The following is a 17,349-nucleotide window of genomic DNA, read 5'->3' as shown; positions in this document are numbered from 1 at the left end:
TAAGACAGAGAAGAGGAGAAATTATTTCTCTCAAAGGGTCTTTGAAACTATCTTTTTCCAAAAACAGTGGAAGCAGAGTCATTGAATATTTTTAGGGCAGAGGTGGATAGACTCTTCATAAGCAAAAGGGTGAAAGGTTATTCAGGGTGGGCGGGAGGTTACAATCAGATCAGCCATGATCTTATTCAATGACAGGGCAGACTTGAAAGATCAAGTGGCCTAATCCTGCTCCTAATTTGTTTGCGGGTAAGCAATGCTGTGCAAATTTAAAATTTATAAACAAGGATTACACTACGTTACTTAGGGATTGGAAGAGGTGCTGTGTGCCTTCAGGTTATTCTAACTGATGACGAGGAAACAATTACTAAAGCAGAAAGAGTCATTTTCTTCCTAAGTGATCACCTCGTGGGAGGTTTGCTCATTCTTACCGCTTTCAGTGGTACATATCAGCAGGAGTTGTAAAAAGGAACATGAACTGCCAAATCATAAAAATAATGAGAAAATTGTAATAGGTTTAATATTATGTTCACATAATTGGCTACTTTGTAATACTCACACACACACACACACACATACACACACGCAGTCACACATTGTCAAAAAAAATGAAAAGTTATTTTTCCCTGTCAGAACTGTGTTCAATTTAAAGTGGTGCAGCATCTAATTGTACAGTACAGCTCACATAATAGTTGTAGATTGTTAAGGCCTTCAGGCCTTCCGAAACTGGATGAGATACAATAGACCAGAGCAGTAATACAAATTAATGGGATAAATAATCAAAGAGGAATTAAATAATCCAATTAAAGTTTAGCTGAGGGGATCAATGGAGTGATTTAAGGTTCCGTAATACCATTAGCAATACTTAAAATATATTTCAGCATTGAAATTGTCAATGAAGTTCCCTTGAAATACTTAATGAAATACAGCGAAGTTAAGGCTATCTTAGAAAGTAATTGTGATGGAATGGCCCATTAGTCTTCATAAGAATGCATGAGAACTAATATCATGTCACAACTGATATATTTAACATTTCAAGTGGAGATCTCAATTTCGAAAGGTAGGATTTTAGTTGCAAGATTATCTTCAGGACGACAATGACGAGTGCCAGAAAAAAACTATCACAAGAAAGCAGCTTTTGTTAATTCGACTTTTTTTAATTGTTAAAAATATTTTAAGACACTTAAACCCCCAAAGCAGATTCTTAACAGTGTCTATTTAATTGATAATTCAGCCTCTTAATATTAATGTAAGCTGGACAAAAGGGCCGGAATTTACCGGAATCGGGGCGGGTGCTGTTCGCAGAACGGAATTCACTGTTGGCCTCAGGTGGGACCTAACGAGCCTCGGGCGGGTGAGGCAATAAAATTCCAGTGAAGAAATTCAATTGTTTTAATTGCCAGACTATAATTATCTTTACATAAATCATTATATTTTTAAGAAAATATATCTTACACAAGCTGACATAGAATATGCTCGTCTTCTCAAACAAGTCTGACTCTAAATCAACTCGAATGTTATCCTGGATGGTAGAATATGGTGGCACAATGGTTAGCACTGCTTTGTCACAGTACCAGGGACCCAGGTTCAATCTGGCCTTGGGTGACTCTCCATGTGGAGTTTGCACGTTCTCCACGTGTCTGTGTGGGTTTCCTCCAGATGCTCCAGTTTCCTTCCACAGTCCAAAGAAGTGTAGGTTAGGTTGATTGGCCATGCTAAATTGCCACTTTGTGTCAGGAAGATTAACAGGATAAATACGTGGGGTTACGGGGATAGGGCCCGGGTAGAATTGTTGTTGGTGCAGGCTCAATGAGCTAAATGGCTTCCGTCTGCACTGTAGGGATTCTATGAAAAATATGTGAAGTCTCAGTGACATAGACCTATATATGGCAATGCAGGCAGACACATCAGATCCTTGAATATTTAAGAATGACCTTGGGTGGCATGGTGGCGCAGTGGTTAGCACTGCTGCCTCACAGCACCAGGGACCCGGATTCAATTCCCAGCTTGGGTCACTGCCTATGCGGAGTCTGCACGTTCCCCTCATATCTACATGGGTTTCCTCCGGGTGCTCAGGTTTCCTCCCACAGTCCGAAAGACATGCTGGTTAGGTGCATTGGCCATGATAAATTCTCCCTCAGTGTACCCAAACAGGTGCTGAAGTGTGGGGACTAGGGGATTTTCACAACTATTTCATTGCAGGTAAGCCTACTTGTGACACTAATAAATAAATAGCAACAACAACTTATATTTATATAGCATGAATAATATTGTAAAATGTTTCAGGATCACTATCAAACATAATTTGACATGGAGCCATGTCAGAAGATATAACGGCAGATGATCAAAAGAGATAGCTTGATCAAAGAGATAGGTTTTCAGGAGATCTTGAAGAAGAAAAGCAAGTTAGAAAGGTTAGGAAATTAGGGAGGGAATTCCAGAGCCTGGGGCCTAGGTAGCTGAAGGCATGGCCACCAATGGTGGAATGGCTAAAACTGCGCTAGAGGCCAGGATTGGAGGAGCAATATTTCTGAACTTTGTCGGGGGCAACAGAGTTAGGGAGAGGCAAGGCCATAGAATAATTTGGATACAAGATTAAGGATTTTAAAAAATTAATTAACTGCTTAACCAGGAGCCAGTGTAGGCCAGTGAGAGATGCGACACGATGAGCTACGACATGGGCAGCAGAGGTTTCAGTAATCTCAAGTTTAACAAAGGGTGTGGAAATGTGTATTGAAATAGTCAAGTCTAGAGGTAACAGGTTTTCAGGCAACGTTTGGTGATGCTACAAATGTCGAAAAGGCAATTTTAGGGATGATGGTGCAGATATGTGAACAGTACATATCTTGGGGGCAAATAATAAGATCAAGTGAGAGAGAGAGAGAGAGACAGAGACAGAGAGAGAGAGACAGAGACAGAGAGAGACAGAGAGAGAAAAACAGAGACAGCGAGAAACAGAGAGAGAGAAAGAAAGACAGAGAGTGCAGAGTATGGTTAAGTCGAGAAAGTTGTCAGGCAGAGGGTTGGAGCCATTTGCCAGGGCACTGAGTTTGTAGTGGGGATTGAAAACAGTGGCCGGATTTCTCCAGCTGTTCACACCCCGCTGCCACTGAAAGGATGGAGAATTTGGCACTCAACCAAATCTCCATTCACTGCAGTGGGACCAGAGAATCCCGTTGAGGTGAATGGCTGGAGAATTCCGGCCAATAACTTTGCTCTCCCCAATATTTAGTTGGAGGGAATTTCTGCTCATCCAGCACCAGATGTTAAACATAAAATAAAAACAGAAAGTGTTGGATGAACTCAGCAGGTCTGGCAATATTAATTGACCCTTGAAACGTTAACTGTGTTTCTCTCTCCACAGATGTTGCCAGACCTGCTGAGCTTATCCAACATTTCCTGCTTTTATTTCAGATTTCCAGCCTTACCGTATTTTGCTGTTACGGGATGTTAAATAAGCAGTCTGAGAAGTTAGAGAAAGTAGATGAGTTCGCACACCCGTACACCCATGATCAAGAGGAAATTAAAACTGTAAAAGAGAAAGATGCGTAATAATCTCTGGAGAGGACTAAAATGCCCTCCGCAGAAACGTATTAGATTAAATCCTGTAATTAACAGAAGCAAAACAAGAGGACGCAAGTTAATGGGAAAACTAATTAAGTAAAGCAATCAGGTAGAAAGAGTTGTTCAGCATTTTGAATCCCAGCTGCTTTCCAAAGATAAAAACAGCAGAGGGAGCTGCCAATCTTCTGCAAGAAATATAGGCAGAAGATACATTAGAGTAAACCATTTTTTCATGATCTTTATAGTTTTCAAAATTTCATTTCTGGACAGATGTCCCCATATTTTCCTCTGACCCACACAGAATGCATATAGTGAAACAGTGTTTTCTGAAATTTTATTTAACTAAAGAAATTCATGCAATTTTTATTAAGAGAAGTAAATTAATTATGGCCTCATACAGTTGCTGTAATCCTGGCAAAAATGAATGGAGCTAAGTACTAAAGAGAAGTGCATGTTTGCTTCAGGGTACACGTTTTGCTTAGCACACTAAAAAATGCAAATTACCTACATGCTGAGCGATTAAAGGCCCCAGTGGACATAACAGTAAAGCTCTTGTAAATTATGATCACTATATCTCTCAGATATGTTTTAGTTCCAGTCAAATAAAAATCACCAATGTCAATTGAAAGCAGCGCTGTTGAGGAAGAAGGATGAAAAGATATGCCCTTTTGCAAGCGGAGGAAGGAAGGGAGGGAGGAAGATGATTGCAGACGTGAAAAAAACGAGCAAACCCCTCTGTTTGGAGTAAGTTCAAGTCGAAAAGCCATGTTGATCCAGGGAAAAGAGAAAAAGGACAGAGTTCTGATGAAAGATCATTGACTTAAAATGTTAACTCTGTTTCTCTCTCCACAGATGCTGATTTTCTGTTTTTATTGGAGAAAAGGAAAGATCTTAATATGAAAAGGAAAATAGAAAACCTGTTGAGGGAGAGTGATAGGGTCTTCACAAGACAAATATTGAAAATGTGCTTCAATCTCAAATACTAAACCCTTCACTTTGCATTCATGAAGGAGGCTGCTGAACATCTGTTATAAAACATTGCAATACTTCCCATGAAAAATACTTCAGAAAGAGTCATCAATGCAGAGATGCCCAAATAAATCTCTTCAACAACTTGCAAAACGCTGAAACAATAAACAAAGCATAATTGTTGGAATCAAACCATTATATCTCCCCACTAGCTTTATACACACATTGGCCATGCTAAATTGCCCTTTAGTGTCCCGGGATGTATAGCTTACAGGGATTCATGGGGTAAATATGTGGGGTTACGGGGATAGGGCCAAGGTGGGATTGTTGTCAGTGCAGACTCAATGGGCCGAATGGCCTCCTTCTGCACTCTATGGTTTCTATGGTTTCTATAAATAAAATACCTTTGAGAAATGGCTATGTGGAGCAAATGGGCAGGATTTTCCAGTCGCACATGCTGGGGAGCTGTAACGGGTGTGGCAGAAAATTCCGTAGACCATTTAAAGATCCGTTGACCTCGGGCAGGAATTTACGGTCTTGGGGGCATGTGTGGCCGGGAAAATCCCACCCGGAGCATCAGTTAAGTCCAAAGATGCACGGGTTTGGTTGATTGGCCATGCTAAATTGATCCTCAGTGTCAGGGGGATTAGCAGGGTAAATATGTGGGGTTACGGGGATAGGGCCTGGGTGGGATTGTTGTCAGTGCAGACTCGATGGACCAAGTGGCCTCCTTCTGCACTGTAGGGATTCTATGATTCTATAATTAACAAGTTTATCCAACTCAGATCTGATTAACTATAAATTCTGATTAATTGCATCAGGGTTTTATTGCGAAAACAAAGCAATTTGGAAACTAACTCATGCAGCAATAACAAAAATTAGACGTTAAGGCAAAAGGTGCAGGGAGCTTCTTTATACATCCCAAATGATTCCGTGATACAGAATTGCTTTTGTTGAATGGATTTTCATATCAATAAGCAATGCAATTTTTCAACATCACACAGTGGCAGGACTTCTGACCCAAGATGTACGGATCTTTGAAAATCTGACTAAAATATTCGAGCTTAATTTCAGGTACTTCTGAATAGTAATAATGAAGCTAGTCTTCTGCTTCTAAATTCATGCACTCTGAAGGGAAGGGAAACATTTATTTCTTACAATCGCCACCAACAATTGCAGGTGAATAGGTGTCCGAGTACATGCTCAATCAGCTGAGTAATTCTGATGAAATCATAAAGCCTTATCAATGTTATTGAATCCCAAAGTTGAATTACTGCCTTAGAATCACCATCAGGACAAGTTATTTGTTTCACTGTTATAGTAAATGGCTTCTTCTTTTACACTTTTAAATGTATTGCTTTTGCTTAACCCTTTTTGCAGCAGGCACACTAAGCAATCTGAGTTGTCACAGTGGCATGGATGAAATGAGATGATAGCGATCCAGGAGGTGAAGTTATATGTCATTACGTGGTGCTGTGAACCTTGAATTCATAAATCACAATGTAATCAAATCTACCAACAAAAATACCATCCACAGTTATTTTGAAAAACCTGGATGATATTGCACACATAATATATGAGACCATCAAGGCTAAGCAAATCAGAAAGCAGTGATTAGATGACCACAAGCTTTGATTTTAAATACCTGCGAATTATCAGAAGGAGCGAAGAATAAGGGAATATGTATCTGGCAAGATGGGACTTTGTTAACCCTTTGGCAGACAACAGTGAAATACAAGGCACTATAATGCTCGAACCCCATTTAATCTGGAATGTAATCTCTCCCTCATGCACATATCTATGCAATTATGAAGCACTTTGCACGTGAGAGGGCTTTTCAACTGACTCGTTAAAGAGCCAAGTTACATTAGCATAATGAACACTATCTATAATGTATCAAAACAGAAAAATGCTGGAAAATCTCAGCACGTCTGACAGCATCTGGGAAAGTAGAGCCAATGTTTCGAGTCTAGATAACCCTTCGTCAGAACTCTGACTTTTCGAGTCTTGATGACCTTCCGTCAGAGCTCTGATGAAGGGTCATCGAGGTTCGAAACTTTAGCTCTATTCTCTCCATAGATGCTGTCAAACCTGCTGAGATTTTCCAGCATTTTGCTGTTTTTGTTTCCGATTCCAGCATCCGCAGCATTTTGCGTTTACCATCCATAATGTAATTCGGAGTCCTGCAACTGGTCGGTTGGATACCTGATTGACACAGACTTTGGAAAGAAGGGTATTTCCCTTCATGTGGTCGCTTGACCCATGACCTTCAGGTTAGTCACAGAAATATTGATATTTTTTCATGAGCATGGAGAAAAACTCAAAATGTGGGAGCCATGTTTAAACCTAGACAGGCTGCAATTTGCAAACTGCAGAGCTGGAACAGACATTCTTTTATGCAGCAAGGTCTTGGACAATCACCTTTACATCGAAACTAGACATGTCTGGAACTGCCTGGTCAGGTGTTAATGGCCACATTGTTTCAGAACAAACTATTTTTTACACTTCCAGTGAACCTGCTTCATGAGAAAAATGCTACGCAGACTTGGCGGCACCCAGCTCAATAGAAGGCCAGTGGCATAGCATGACAAGGGCGGCACTTGACAGTTGAAGGTTCAAAACCATGCTGTGCAACCTCCAAATATGAAAAGTAGTCACCTCATTGGATTTTCCTGACATGTATTGAACACAAGCCATAGAATTTCAAGAAGGGCGATAGGGGAGCAACCTGGAGTCCGAGCTCTCTCTATTTTTTGCACCTTCTTAAATGGCATTTTCAGAGAGCACCTTTGACTGGCAGTCAAGCAACACAGCATCACCAACTCCTTGTGTCTCATGGCATGCATCATCAGACTGACCAGACCCAGAAGACCACCCGGGTGAGATGACCCAGCCCTAGACAACTGAGGAAGCCCAACTCAGCGACTGCAGATCCTGAAACATCAGCCGATGCTCAAAGTCAGAGGAACAGCCTGTCCCAGTCTTAGGGAATGGGTATCATCAGTCTTTTCAGGCAAACAATTCAAATAAAGCAATAGGGCTCTGTGGATAGGGTGTGGTGAATTGTTGGAAGCATCAAAACTAAATAGCTAGTGTAGATTTGAGACTATTTACTTAGAGATTTGAGACAGTTTACTGAAGAGTCCTGTGAAGAGATCGAATATTTTTTTTTCTTTATAAAGTGTTCAATAAAGTTGTGTTGGACCTTCACCTGACTATTGTCCCCTTTGTCTATCACACCGTGCTTACATTAAAAAGGGTTACTGCAAAACTAGTCAAGGTTAGTCAGGATCCATTTACTCACCTTTCACTTTACTACGTACAGTTAAGATCCTTTTTATAATAGATGATGGAGCTGCTACCACCCATTTTTCATGCCGGTCATTAACTTTCACCTCCCCCCCCCCGCCCCCGCCCCCGCCATGACTTTTTGCTGTGTTAAGCAGAAATCACAGCTTGCAAGAAGCAAATGTGTTTGGACAGAACCCGACACGAGATGCTGGGTGTATGCACCCAAAAGATGGCATGATAATGATAAAAAGAAACATTGAAAGTACATTCGCATCAATCTCTCTGATCGACACAGCCTCCAGAACCTGCACTGGAAGAATTACCTCCATAGCCATGTGCATATGAGCCCACTACTTACCTCAGGTATACAGTTATAGATGCATTACAGCTCTGAGCATCTAAGAGAATGTTTCAAGAAAATTTGCAAACATCCTTTGTCCAGCAAGGCCAAAGCAGCACAGAAAAGATGCATTGCTAGGAGACAGAGCTATAAAAATCATAGCAGCTATGTACAACCTAATGCAAACCACTCATGGCTAGAAAAGGTGACCTGAAGACATGGCTGGTCTACATCATCAGATATATGCTTCTGTTGTGTATTCATGTTATTTCTCATGCTTTCTCCCGAACAACTTTGCAGTGGAACGTGGGCCCTTTAAGAGACCAATCACTGATGACATCATTATCTCCCAATCTGCAGTTAGAATCTCCTGCAAGCCCACCAATCAATCTCAATAGTGAGGGCTATGGAGACCCACATTGACCAACAGCCTGGAATGACTGCCTCATCATTCACTTAACACCAAACCTGGATAGCGTGCACACACGTGCATGATGTTAAGTAGGAGGTCATACATAATTTGTACATTCAGGGAGTGGAATCCCTTGCGATTGATGAAGGGCATTCCCTGATGCAATGCAACATGCGTGCCGCCAAAGCCCCCTGCACCTGAGGCATACAAGCAATGGCGGTGAAGCCTGCAGCCTGAGCATCTTGTTGGGCCTGGCTGAGGTCCAAATAGATTTAGTGGGCTGCCCGGGCATCCAGGACATCCATGACCCTGAGGGGTATAGAGGGATATGGGCCAATTGCAGGCATTTGGGACTAGCTTAGGGATTTTTAAAAAAAGGGTGGCATGGACAGTGTTGGGCCGAAGGGCCTGTTTCCATGCTGTAAACCTCTATGACTCTATGACCCACTGGATGGAATTGTGGGCTGATGATTGAGAGATGCCACACAAGTCTCCTCTCGAGCCCTGCAATGATCCAGAGGTGAAAAGGTTCAGGGCTGCCGTGACCTTCATGAGTGTCCTCCTCCCCCACAAGGTGCCAGGACCACAAAAAGATGGCACGGGTGCCTCATTGTCTCCTTGCTCAGGTGGAGTCTTTGCCGGCACATGGTAGTCGGCAGATCATAGCAGGACATGTAAGCCCTGTACATCCAATGTCTCCTTCTCTGCTGTCTTCTGGCCCCTTCTTCAGGCCGATGGGTGGATGGGTCCCGATCCTGACCAGCGTACCCCTGTTTTTCTGGTGTGGACACCAGCCTGACATGGCCTTGCCACAATCGACGACACCTGTCAGCCAGAATAGTAGTAATGAGGACTTCTGCCCACTCTGCTGGTTCAATCCCAACATTCATGTTTCCTCTGGGAGGGGAAAAAGGAGAGAAAGTCAGTAAGGGTATCCATCCCGGGCCCCTCAATCCTTACCATCACCCTTGTCCTAAAGATCCTGGAAGCTGACAACTCCATAAAGTCTCTGGTGCTGTGCACCACCTCAATTGGCTGCTGACCACGAACACATCATTATCTTAGCAGCCATGTCCCCTCATGGTCAACAACAGCCTCCCACACAGCTGTACCCTCCCCCCTCCCCTCCCCTCCACCCCCTCCCCCCCGAGGCATAATGTCTTCTGCACCCCCAGAGCAGTTGCACGATCACTGGTGTGAGGCAAAAAGCTGCCCCTCTGGATGGCCAGCTCCCAACCTCAAACACTGGACAATGAAGGATTCTGACACTCAACCTGACTTGGAAACTGGGGCAGCTGAGAGCGATGAAGGTTAGATAATGAAGGCCAATTGTTTGGACGGGTGCAACTTGCTGGATTTTGAGAGGGCACTTGTACTTTCAGAGGCAGAAAAGGGGCACACCAACATGCACCGTGGATGGTGAGGATTGCACATCTCACAATCTTACTGCTGTCATCCTATAATACTCAATGTAACTGGACAGTCAGTGCATGAAGTGACTGCCCAATGGGGGGTCAGATGATACTCCCCTCCACTCCCAGGATGTGTGCCCCACCTTCTCTCTCTTAGGGACATACAGCCAGCCCCATAGGCTGGCAGGTTTCAGTCATGGGAGTCCCTCCTGCCCAGATATGGACCCCTGACACTCCTGGCCATTCGCAGCAGCATGTGGCAGATTAGGCTCAGCTCTCTGAAGGTCATGTAGAGAATAAGAGTGGCTGCGAGAGGCTCCTCATTGAGGGAAACTTTTGTAGTATAATTTCTGAGGTCACCCACCTGGACATATGGTGCAAACTAGTTTCCAGAAATGGCGTGCAGTTCAGACAAACGATAGAAAAAAACTCCTCCTAACTTACATGCGATTAGACATTACGGGTGCCCATTGCAGAGAGCACTGTAGTGTCCATGCAGTGTGAAGAGCTATGTTAACATCTGACAAGCTCCCTTGGTTGAGACATCAGCTGTCAGACCTGGTGTAACTGTTAGTGAGGCCTGGGATGGAATGGCAGCAAAAAACCACTGAGCCGATCAGGCAGACAGATGACAGAGTAACCAGTGCGACACACACAAATTACCACTGTGGTCCTTAATTGGCCTTACTCTCTCCCAAATCATCCTTTTAGACCATAAGACCAGAAGATATAGGAGAAGAATTAGGCCATTCGGCTCATCAAGTCTGCTCCGCCATTCAATCATGGCTGATATGATTCTCATCCCCATTCTCCTGCCTTTTCTCCATAACCCTTGATCCCCTTATTGATCGAGAACCTATCTATCTCTGTCTTAAAGGCACTCAATGACCTGGCCTCCACAGCCTTCTGTGGCAATGAGTTCCACAGATTCACCACGCTCTGATTGAAGAAATTCCTCCTCATCTCAGTTTTTAAAAAGTGCCCCTTCACTCTGAGGCTGTGCCCTCGAGTTCTAGTCTTCCCACTAGGGGAAACATCCTCTCCACGTCCATTCTATCTAAGCCTCTCAGGCCTATCTATGCCTCTCTTTTACCCTTAATGTACTTGTAAAACAACATAGGATTTTCCTTTATTCGACCTGCCAGTATCCTTTCATGTCCCCTTTTTGCTCTTCTAATTTCCTTTTAAGGTTCGCTCTTACACATTGTATACTCTTCTAGGTCTTCGCTATTTTGATCCCTTGATGTCTGTCATAAGCCTCCCTTTTTCTCATTATCCAATGCTGTATATCCCTCAATACAGTAAGAAGTTTAACAACACCAGGTTAAACTTCTTACTGTGTTTACCCCAGTCCAACGCCGGCATCTCCGCATCATGACTATCCCTCAATATCCAGGGTTCACTGGTTTTCGAGGTTCCACCCTTCTTTATTTGAACATTTTGACCCTGTACTCATCCTATTTCCTTTTTGAATGCTCCCCACTGTTCTATCACAGATTTACCTAAAAGTGTCTGCTCCCAGTCCACGCTGGCCAAATCATAGCTGATTTTATTAAAATCGGCCTTGCCCCAGTTTAGAAGTTTGATTTCAGGCCCATACTTGTCATAGAATCATAGCATCCCTACAGTGCAGAAGGGGGCCATTCAGCCCTTCGAGTCTGCACTGACCACAATTCCATCACCCAGGTCCTATCCCCATAACCTCATACATTAACTCTAGCTAGTCCCCCTGACACTAAGGGGTAATTTAGCATGGCCAATCCACCTAACCCTCACATCTTTGGACTGTGCAAAGAAACCGGAGCACCTGGAGGAAACCCACACAGACAGGAGGAGAATGTGCAAACTCCACACACACAGTGACCCAAGCCGGGAATTGAACCCGGGTCCCTGGCACTGTGAGGCAGCAGTTCTAAGCACTGCTGCCCCCAATGACTTGTCCTTTTTACAGAATCTAACGTAAGCAATTTGCTCCCCCAGTTCAACGCACTTTGTTACCTAAAATTAAGCCCGGGACACCTCCCCCTCCACCCCCTCCACTCATGTAGGACCCTGGGGGTGTCCAGAACCAATGGTCACAGTCAGAGTATACAGGGTAGACCATTTAGGACAGGGATGAGGAAAAATTTCTTCACCCAAAGAGTGGTGAACTTGTGGAATTCATTACCACAGGAAGTAGTTGATGCCAGAACATTGATTGTATTCAAGAGGCATCTAGATGTAGCACTTTGGGTGAACAGGATCAAATGTTATGGGGAGAAAGCAGGATTAGGCTATTGAGTTGGACGATCAGCCATTATCATGATGAATGGCGGAGCAGGCTTGAAGGGCCGAGTGGCCTCCTCCTGCTCCTATCTTCTATGTTTCAATGTTTCTATGATCTTCTACATTCTGTCTTAAAAAGTTCTCCTGGACTAATTTTTAGAATCCGGCTCCCTCTGAAACTCTTTAAATTGCAGAGCGGGTTCAAAAGGCTGAATGGCCTATTCCTTATGTTTTTATGTTCTAACGTTTTGACATCTAACAGATTGTCCCCCACCACTTCTGCCACCTCGAACATGGTGCCACCACCAAACACATCGTCCCCTGCCCTTCCCTTTGTTTTCTCCACAACACACCGATCTATGTTCAATCACCCCAGGACTTCCTCCTATTACCCTCTTCCTGTGCAAGTGTAGGGGATGTTGTTTCACCTCCTCCCTTTCCACTGCACTGGGTCTGAGGTACTCCTTTCAGATTAAGCAGTGATTGACTTGTACATCTTTCAATTCAGTGTGCTGTATTCACTGCAAATGGCACAATCTCCTCTACATTTTAAAGAGCAAACAGATTGAGCGATCACTTTGCAGAACATCCATTCAGCCTGCAAGTGTGATCTTCAGCTTCCAGGGGCCAGCCATTTTACCTCTCTGCTCCACTCCTGCTTTGATCTCTTTCTCTCCTCAGCCTCCTACACTCGTGCAGCAGAAAGTTAGCACCTCATCTTTGGTTCTGTTTCATTTTTAATCACTGTGACACAAAATTTGGATCTGTAGCACCCATTTCTTGGTTCTATTTAAGGATTAAAATGGTCAGTGCCCACACATTTTTGGGATAAGTCACGACAGACACTACAGCGAGATTTTCCAGCTGTGCTCGCCCCAAAACCGGAAAATCCTGCCCGAGGTCAATGGATGCTTGCATGGTCTACTATTCCCATGGCAGACGGGACAAGAACATTTCTTCCAAATTGGCAGGGGCATTCACATGTATGCAGTGAGGAGGCACTGGACAAATGTAGAGCGATCATGCTGTCAGTCAGTGTGCAGCACCGATTTCATACCACTAGTGGTTCGGAGCTCCCGGAGGAAATCCATACAGACACAGGGAGAATGTACAAACTCCACACAGATGTTGTGTTCGTTTCAACTGCTTCACACTGGCAAGAGATAATAGAAGATAGTTAGCTCTCAATGACAAGGGAGCGTTCAGTGATCACCCTTATACAACAGTGGATGGCAAACTGTGAGGTGTGACCAATATCTCCTGCTCCCCAGCCACTTTCACAGCCACTGGCCATGTGATAATGATCCTGCACTGAGGCTGCAGTTATGGATGCAGCAGGTGGCCGATTTCTTTGAGAATGCCCTTGCAAAAGTGCCGATATCGCCCACATTTCTTCTCACTTATGTTCAAGTAGAAGAATTGCTCCATGAACATCTGGGTAGACATGGAATCATAGAATCCCTACCGTGCATAAGAGGCCATTCGACCCATTGTGTCTGCACTGACTCTCTGACAGAGTATCTTGCCCAGGCCTTCTCTCCCACCCTATCCTCGTAACCCTACCATTTACCATGGCTAATGTCCCTAACCTACACATCTTGGAACACTAAGGGACAATTTATCATGGCCAATCCACCCAACCCATGCACCTTTGGAGTGTGGGAGGAAACTGGAGAACCGGACAAAACCCACGCAGACATGGAGAGAAGGTGCATACTCCACACCAACAGTCACCCAAGGCGAGAGTTGAACCCTGATCCCTGGCGCTGCGAGGCAGCAGTGCTAACCACTGTGCCATCATGCCATCCAGTATTGCCTCCTGCTGAGAGCCTTCAACACATTTCCCCACCCATTTCCCTCACTTCCAGTGACTTGTCCTGCACTGCACAGTCTCTGTTCAGTCTGCGAGTCAAGCTGTATTCCAAGGGGAAGACATACTCGCGTATCCATGTCTGGGATCAACTGGGTTGTGCAGAAGTCTTGAAGTTGACAAATACTCCTTGAACTCTGCCACAGCATTTCCTGTGGAGGCTTTCAACTTGAAGAACCTGCTTTCCAAACTGTAATCCATCATTATGTGTACTCAGAACTTTGACGGCAGGTGATTGAGCTGCAAGTGAAAGCTAAGACATCAGCCACGAAACATTGCACCATGCGTGGGTCCACAAATGTGTTGATCCAGATCACCCATTCTTTGCTGGAAAGGATAGGTGCCAAGCTCACAGCAAGTTCTGTGCCCAGTTGATGCTGGGTACCTCCATGTTCGTTTGCATTGAACACAGGCTTTCCGGCAGGCAAAGCATCAACCTTTTCATTTCTCTTACCCACCAGCATTCTTCTACGGTTTGCCACAACAAAATGTTCATCTGAGTTGTCTGCAGCAGAACACATCTCTCACCTTGCCCGCTAACAAGCTGACGCATGCACTACCCTCTCTTACTGCCCTTGTTGCAGGCAATTAGTTCCCAGTGTCCATGACACGTCTCCTATAAATTGCACACAGTCTCAGTATCTAAGGCAATGACTGGGTCTGTGATCTTGGGTGATCGTTCAATTTCATCATCACAGACTTTATGCTGTTCCTCCACAGCCAGGTTACACTTCTTAGGTATTCGAGAAAGATGTTGTGACGCGGTAGTGAATGGAAGTGAGGGGTGCATGCTTACACAATCTGCAGCCCGCAAATCAGAAAAGACTATGGTTGAGGATGAGGTGAAATGTGAAATGGAGGACTGTCTTCAATGTTTTCATCCTCTACACTGACCTCTGAATGAGCCAGTGAACAACATGATCTCCTCCATGCAGTTCAGAACATACAGACATGCCTGTCTTCCTCTGGCCAGCTCCTCCCACCACTGGCTGCACACCACCTTGTCCTGTCAGAGAGGGATGTACATCAGTGATTGTTGTGCCATCTGTATGGGTGCTGCGGTCGAATGGCCTCTTATGCACGGTAGGGATTCTATGATTCCATGTCTACCCAGATGTTCATGGAGCAATTCTTCGACTTGAACATAAGTGAGAAGAAATGTGGGCGATATCGGCACTTTTGCAAGGGCATTCTCAAAGAAATCGGCCATGGTTGACTGCCAAGTGCAACTGGCATCCTCTTTAAGTTGTGCAGGCTAGCTTTAAGTGGTGAGAGCCACTCATGATATTAAATTCAGCTTCCAGTCACTGCACAATGTGATTTGTGTTGGCTGATCTCTGAGTTCATTGAAAGTCTCTTCAAGCTTTGCATGGCCTTTCTTTCTTCTTCTGATTACATATCTGATCTGTAACCAAAAGATCTTTGAAGGCTGTGCTCTTTCATTGTTTTCCTGTGGTTCCAATCCATCTGGACCCAGATCCCCTTTCACTGAAATTAGCCTACCTGCGTTAATTATTTCCAGGTTTGAATGTTATAAAAATTCAAAATAAAATGAAAAACTCTGGAAATGTTTAGCGGGTCAGTCATTGTCTATGAGAAGAAAATGGTTAAGCTTGTTTGGCAATTGTAATTTTGTTTTACTAGAATTGAAGGAGTAAGTATCTTGTTAGGTTACATTCTATGAAGGCGTATGGACACAAAATCAACGCTTGAGTCTAAACATTCAGTTTTGTTCTTTTTCCAAGCCACAGCTGCTCAACGGAAGTTATTTTTGAAGCATTGCTTCACAACAATATATGAACTACAAAAATAAGAATTACCCTCTGTAGTTGAATCTCTGTACCACCTGGAATTATTGATGAGTCATAAATAATGGAAAATATTCTAGCCAAGCAAAATGCATGGTATAAATGGAAAGTTCATCAGACATACCAAACGGCTCCTTAGGGGCTCAGTTGGCCTACTTGTATTCTCCTTCGCATTTACTCTGCTCTGAAAGCAGTCCATTCCAAATTTTGCTTAATTAATATGGCTTGATTAAAGAATAGCACAAGAAAATAACCTACTCCAAATGTTATCTCTTCCTCCATCAACAGAATCAAATTCACATGCTGTCCTGGTTATATGTGCTAATTGCATAGCTCAACATCAATTAAAATCATAGAATCCCTACAGTGCAGAAAGGGGCCATTCAGCCCATTGAGTCTGCATCGACAACAATCCCACCCTGACCCTATCCCCATAACCCCAAGTGTTTCCCCTGCTAGTTCCCCTGACATTAAAGGGCAACTTAGCATGGCCAATTTGCCTAACCCACACATCTTTGGACAGTGGGAGGAAACAGGAGTATCCGAAGGAAGCCCAACCAGACACAGGGAGAATGTGCAAACTCCACACAGACAGTCACTCGAGGCCGGAATTGAACTCGGGTCCCTGGAGCTGTGAGGCAGCAGTGCTAACCATTGTGCCACTATGCTCTCCTAAAGCCTACTGCACCTGGTGTTCCCAGGCAGTCTCCCATCCAAGTAGTAACCAGGCCTGAGTCTGCTTAGCTTCCATGATCAGACGGAATCAGGCATTTTCAGACTAGTATGGCCAATGTCTGCACTTTTCAGATGATATAACAGTTATTTTTCGATTTGATTTATTATAGTCATGTTGGTATACAGTAAAAAGTATTGCTTCTTGTGCGTTATACAGACAAAACATAACATTCATAGAGTACATGGGGAGAAGGAACAGTGAGGGTGCAAAATGTAGTGTTACAGTCATAGCTAGGGTGTAGAGAAAGGTCAACTTAATATATGGCAAGTCCATTCAAAGGTCTGATGGCAGCAGGGAAGAAGCTGTTGTTGAGTCGACGGGTACGTGTTCTCAGATCTTTGTATCTTTTTCCCAACGAAAGAAGGTGGAAGAGAGTCTTGACTGATTTTTAGGGTGGAGTTGGCACTGAGTGGCTTGGCATGTTCTCTAAAACATTTTTCTTGCATTGCTCTTCATGAAGTTGTCCATAACCACATACCGTATTGAATTAAAAGGGCAGGGTAGGTGAGACCTTGTGATGGGAGGGTTTGTTCACTAAACAGGAACTGGGAGGAGGAAGGGAGAAAATCAGGGAGTGCAAAATAACTTTAAAGAATTAAACCTGACTGAGACTTCTCTCCAAGATAAGCAGTATTGCAAATAATGAGATGCCTTGAAACCAGATAAAGTCTTCACTTGTCTCTTG

The 17,349-nt window shown here is 43.9% G+C and overlaps 1 pseudogene; it reads right to left on the bottom strand.

Moving 5' to 3' along the window:
• Positions 1–16,604: 16,604 nt before the first annotated feature.
• Positions 16,605–16,723, bottom strand: LOC144495414 (5S ribosomal RNA; annotated as a pseudogene).
• Positions 16,724–17,349: the final 626 nt, after the last annotated feature.

This window comes from Mustelus asterias, chromosome 6 (assembly GCF_964213995.1).
Source record: "Mustelus asterias chromosome 6, sMusAst1.hap1.1, whole genome shotgun sequence".
Classification (NCBI taxonomy): domain Eukaryota; kingdom Metazoa; phylum Chordata; class Chondrichthyes; order Carcharhiniformes; family Triakidae; genus Mustelus; species Mustelus asterias.
The sequence above is the reverse complement of the archived record's forward strand: the minus strand, read 5'-3'. Positions and strand labels throughout refer to the sequence as shown.